The sequence below is a fragment of the Salvelinus sp. IW2-2015 genome, linkage group LG11 (genome assembly GCF_002910315.2).
Source record: "Salvelinus sp. IW2-2015 linkage group LG11, ASM291031v2, whole genome shotgun sequence".
NCBI lineage: Eukaryota > Metazoa > Chordata > Actinopteri > Salmoniformes > Salmonidae > Salvelinus > Salvelinus sp. IW2-2015.
The window spans coordinates 43,610,867-43,617,144 of NC_036851.1; positions in this window are offsets into that span (position 1 = coordinate 43,610,867).

The following is a 6,278-nucleotide window of genomic DNA, read 5'->3' on the forward strand; positions in this document are numbered from 1 at the left end:
ACACACAACACACACACACACACCATCTGCAAGAGTGTTCATATCCCCCTTACTAGACGTCTAGATTATCCCACACTAACATCAATTATCTACAAGCTACGTTCAACGTACCGTTGCCCACTTAATGACAGTGGAAACTGAGTGGCACTGGGAAACCCCTTTACCCAGCGTCATACTACAGAGGCACTAAATTTGGGAAAACGTTGGGTTATCTGTGTTTAAACGCTGTGTTCAGCAGGGAGGGAGGGGAAGGGTTAATGTGTGAAATAGACTGGTAAGTGCTCTTGAGACGCTTCCACTGCAGCTGATGGGGGTTTCAAAAACTCTTTCCATTGCAAGCTTGATAATTGTTGTTTATGCCTTTGACTATGCAGGAGTTTATCGGGCCTCTTGCTAAGGGGGTGATTTTAGGAAGGAATGTCCTTGAATATGACTTTGGGTTTTGAGTTTTACTTTGCAGAGGTTGAGGCATACACTGCCACACCCATCCTTGAGCAAGGTAAAAACCAATCCAGAGCAGAAAACTGCACCCGTCCTACAGACAGACCAGACAGACAGACAGACAGACAGACAGACAGACGACAGACAGACGACAGACAGACAGACAGACAGACAGACAGACAGACAGACAGACAGACAGACAGACAGACAGACAGACAGAACAGACAGACCAGACAGACAGACAGACAGACAGACAGACAGACAGACAGACAGACAGACAGCCAGACAGACAGACAGACAGACAACAGACAGACAGACAGACCGACAGCAGACAGACACGACAGACAGACAGACAGACAGACAGACAGGACAGACAGACAGACAGACAGACAGACAGACAGACAGACAGACAGACAGACAGACAGACAGACAGACAGACAGACAGACAGACAGACAGACAAGACAGACAGACAGACAGACATAACAGAAGACAGACAGACAGACAGACAGACAGACAGACAGACAGACAGACAGACAGACAGACAGACAGACAGACAGACAGACAGACAGACAGACCAGACAGACAGACAGACAGACAGAACAGACAGACAGACAGACAGACAGACAGACAGACAGACAGACAGACAGACAGACAGACAGACAACAGCCAGACAGACAGACAGACAGACAGACAGAACAGACAGAGACAGACAGACAGACAGACAGACAAGACAGACAGACGACAGACAGACAGCACAGACAGACAGACAGACAGACAGACAGACAGACAACAGACGACAGACAGACAGACAACAGACAGACAGACAGACAGACAGACAGACAGACAGACACGACAGACAGACAGAAGACAGACGACAGACAGACAGACAGACAGACAGACAACAGACAGACAGACAGAAACAAGACAGACAGACAGACAGACAGACAGACAGACAGACAGCCAGACAGACAGACAGACAGACAGACACGACAGAACAGCACAGACGACAGACAGACAGAAGACAGACAGACAGACAGACAGACAAGACAGACAGAACAGACAGACAGACACGAACACGACAGACAGACAGACAGACAGACAGACAGACAGACAGACAGACAGACAGACAGAACAGACCGACAGACAGACAGACAGACAGACAGACAGACAGACAGACAGACAGACAGACAGACAGACAGACAGACAGACAGACAGACAGACACGAGCAGATGACAGACAGACAGACAGACAAGACAGACAGACAGACAGACAGACAGACAGACAGACAACAGACACGACAGACAGACAGAACAGACAGACAGACAACGAGCACAGACAGACGAGTATCAGACAGACCATACCAGACAGACAAAGAGATCCACAGAATGGAGGAAACATCAACCAGACAGCTGCAATGGACAAAGAGATGAAAAATAAGCATTTATTTTAGTAGGCCTCCTTTCAACATGATTCACAGTGAAGAAAGAGGCAACTTTAAAAGAAAAAATATTTAAAAAATAGCTCCAAAGCTGTCTGGAAAACTTTTTACAATCCTGAGAGAGCTTGGGTGTCGAGCAATACATTGTTGCCCACTACAAAAGCAGAAGATTGCTGTGTCCAACATTGCTGTGTCTCACAAAATGCTGCTTTTGATAAAAGAGAGTGATAGCTTGAACTTTTCTAGCACTTCACACAATACACCAGGTAGTTTATCAAAACAACCTGATACGTCTGTTGTTTTTTCTATAACTAGTGTTATATGAGTTGTATTGAAGGCTATGATTTTTTTCCTCAGGATCTGTATCTCTCTGTGGGGATGAGTCACCACCAAAATGGCTGCAGCGCATCACCCCATTGGGAACGACACTTTTGTAGACGCCAATGGGGTGATGCAGCTCAGTAGTCAATTTGTGCCAGAATGCTCACCGCATATTGAATTGGATAGGTGAAAGGTTTTTGGAACCCATTTCCAGTTATGGGAAATTAGATGCCGTTGTTGAAATGAGAGGGCCCAGATTGAGAGTTTGTCCGGGACAATTCATTTAACACCCCAAGTCTTTCCAAATTAACAAGTAAGACTCCTGAACAGGTAATCAAATGGCTACCTGGACTATTTGCATTGTGTGCCCCCCCCCAACCCCTCTTTTTACGCTGCTGCTARTCTCTGTTTATCATATATGCATAGTCACTTTAACTATACATTCATGTACATACTACCTCAATTTGCCCGACCAACCAGTGCTCCCGCACATTGGCTAACCAGGCTATCTGCATTGTGTCCCACCCACCACCCGCCAACCCTTCTTTTACGCTACTGCTATTCTCTGTTCATCATATATTCATAGTCACTTTAACCATATCTACATGTACATACTACCTCAATCAGCATGACTAACCGGTGTCTGTATGTAGCCTCGCTACTTTTATAGCCTCACTACTGTATATAGCCTGTATTTTTACTGTTGTTTTATTTCTTTACCTACCTATTGTTCACCTAATACCTTAGAGTATGTAAGTAAGCATTTCACTGTAAGGTCTACCTACACCTCTTGTATTCAGCGCACGTAAAAATCGTCTGTCCTCGGTTGCAACCCTCACTACCGAGTTCCAAACTGCCTATAGAAGCAAGGTCAGCACAAGAACTGTTCGTCAGGAACTTCATGAAATGGGTTTCCATGGCCGAGCAGCCGCACACAAGCCTAAGATCACCATGCGCAATGCTACGCGTCGGCTGGAGTGGTGTAAAGATCGCCGCCATTGGGCTCTGGAGCAGTGGAAACATTTTCTCTGGAGTGATGAATGGATAGCATTCTCTAGGAGGTTTGTATGCTTAAACTATGAACAAACTATATGTTTGATTAGCTGGCAAGTAACAAATATTAAGAGATTCATGGCTTTGCTGTTGTCGAAAAATATGAACATCATTACAAAGAATACCAGCGGAGTTAAAGTCAAATTGGACAGGCTCTGAAACTGAAGACTGAGGAACACCTTTTCCAACTTTATCGAGGTAATTGTGTACTTGTTAGCCAAGTAGCAGAAAATAAAGCCTTTATTCTTGGCGGAAGTATGGCCGAAGGTTGAGTGGGAAATTTCCTGAGCAAACAATTTTGTTGCATGTGCTGTCACCATTTGATAAGTGCAGCTGACAATGGACACATGATCGTCGAACATTTGATTCCAAAATCATGGGAATTAATATGGAGCTGGTTCCCCCTTACTGTTATAACAGCCTCCACTCTTCTGGGACTTTCCACTAGATGGAACATTGCTGCGGGGACTTGCTTCCCTCGAGCATTAGTGAGGTCGGGCACTGATGTTGGGCGATTAGGCCTGGCTCGCAGTCGGCATTCCAATTCATCCCAAAGGTGTTCGATGGGTTTGAGGTCAGGGCTCTGTGCAGGCCAGTCAAGTTCTTCCACACCAATCTCAACAAATCATTTCTGTATGGACCTCGCTTTGTGCACGGGGGCATTGTCATGCGGAAACAGGAAAGGGCCTTCCCCGAACTGTTGCCAAAAAGTTGGAAGCACAGAATCGTCTAGAATGTCATTGTACGCTGTAGCATTAAGATTTCCCTTCACTGGAACTAAGGGGCCTGGCCCGAACTATGAAAAAATACCCTAGACCATTATTACTCCTCCACCAACCTTTACAGTTGGCACTATGCATTCTTGCAGGTAGCGTTCTCTTGGCATCCTCCAAACCCAGATTCGTCCGTTGGACTGCAGATGGTGAAGCGTGATTCATCACTCCAGAGAAAATGTTTCCACTGCTCCAGAGTCCAATGGCGGCAATCTTTACACCACTCCAGCCGACGCGTAGCATTGCGCATGGTGATCTTAGGCTTCTTTCATGAAGTTCCTGACGAACAGTTCTTGTGCTGACGTTGCTTCTATAGGCAGTTTGGAACTCAGTAGTGAGTGTTGCAACCGAGGACAGACTATTTTTACGCGCTATGCACTTCAGCACTCGGCGGTCCCGTTCTGTGAACTTGTGTGGCCTACCACTTCCCAGCTTACCGTTGTTATTCCTAGACATTTCCACTTCACAATAACAGCACTTACAGTTGACCGGGGCAGCTCTAGCAGGGCAGAAATTTGATGAACTGACTTGTTGGAAAGGTGGCATCTTATGACGGTGCCACGTTCAAAATCCCTGAGCTCTTCAGTATGGCCGTTCTACTGCCAATGTTTGTCTATGGAGATTGCATGGCTGTGTGCTTGTATACACCGTCAGCAACGAGTGTGGCTGAAATAGCCAAATCCACTAATTTGAAGGAGTATTCACATACTTTTGTATATACAGCTGAAGTCCAGTGACTGGTTCCAGTGACTGGAACGAATTGCAAAAATCGCTGAAGCTGGAGACTTGTATTTCCCTCACTAACTTTAAACATCAGCTATCTGAGCAGCTAACCGATCACTGCAGCTGTACATAGTCCATCTGTAAATAGCCCACCCAATCTACCTACCTCATCCTCATATTGTTTTTATTTACTTTTATGCTCTTTTGCACACCAGTATCTCTTACTTGCACGTCATCATCTGCTCATTTATCACTCGCTAAATTGTAATTATTTCACTAATATGGCCTATTTAATGCCTACCTCCTCACGCCATTTGCACACACTGTATATAGACTTTCTTTTTTTCTATTGTGTTATTGACTGTACGCTTGTTTATTCCATGTGTAACTCTGTGTTGTTGTTTTTGTCGCACTGCTTTGCTTTATCTTGGCCAGGTCGCAGTTGTAAATGAGAACTTGTTCTCAACTAGCTTACCTAGTTAAATAAAGGTGAAATTAAAATATTAAAAAGTTGGAAGTTTACATACACCTTAGCCAAATACATTTAAACTCAGTTATTCACAATTCCTGACATTTAATCCGAGTAAAAATTCCCTGTCTTAGGTCAGATAGGATCACCACTTTATTTCAAGAATGTGAAATGTCAGAATAATAGTAGAGATAATCATTTATTTCAGCTTTTATTTCTTTCATCACATTCCCAGTGGGTCAGAAGTTTACGTACACTCAATTAGTATTTTGTAGCATGCCTTTACATTGTTTAACTTGGATCAAATGTTTCGGGTAGCCTTCCACAAGCTTCCCACAATAAGTTGGGTGAATATTGGCCCATTCCTCCTAACAGAGCTGGTGTAACTGAGTCAGGTTTGTAGGCCTCCTTGCTCGCACATGCTTTTTCACACATATTTTCTATAGCATAGAGGTCAGGGCTTTGTGACGGCCACTCCAATACCTTGACTTTGTTGTCCTTCAGCCATTTTGCCACAACTTTGGAAGTATGCTTGGGGTCATTGTCCATTTGGAAGAACCATTTGCGACCAAGCTTTAACTTCCTGACTGATGTCTTGAGATGTTGCTTCAATATATCCACATAATTTTCCTGCCTCATGATGCCATCTATTTTGTGAAGTGCACCAGTCCCTCCTGCAGCAAGCACCCCCACAACATGATGCTGCCACCGAATATTTTCTCCCAAAGGATGAACCAGACTTGTGGAGGTCTACAATTTTTTTTCTGAGGTCTTGGCTGATTTCTTTTGATTATCCCATGATGTCAATCAAAGAGGAACTGAGTTTGAAGGTAGGACTTGAAATACATCCACAGGTGCACCTCCAATCGACTCAAATTATGTCAATTAGCCTATCAGAAGCTTCTAAAGTCATGACATCATTTTCTGGAATTTTCCAAGCTGTTTAAAGGCACAGTCAACTTAGTGTATGTAAACTTCTGACCCACTGGAATTGTGATACAGTGAATTATAAGTGAATTAATCTGTCTGTAAACAATTGTTGGAAAAATGACTTTTGTG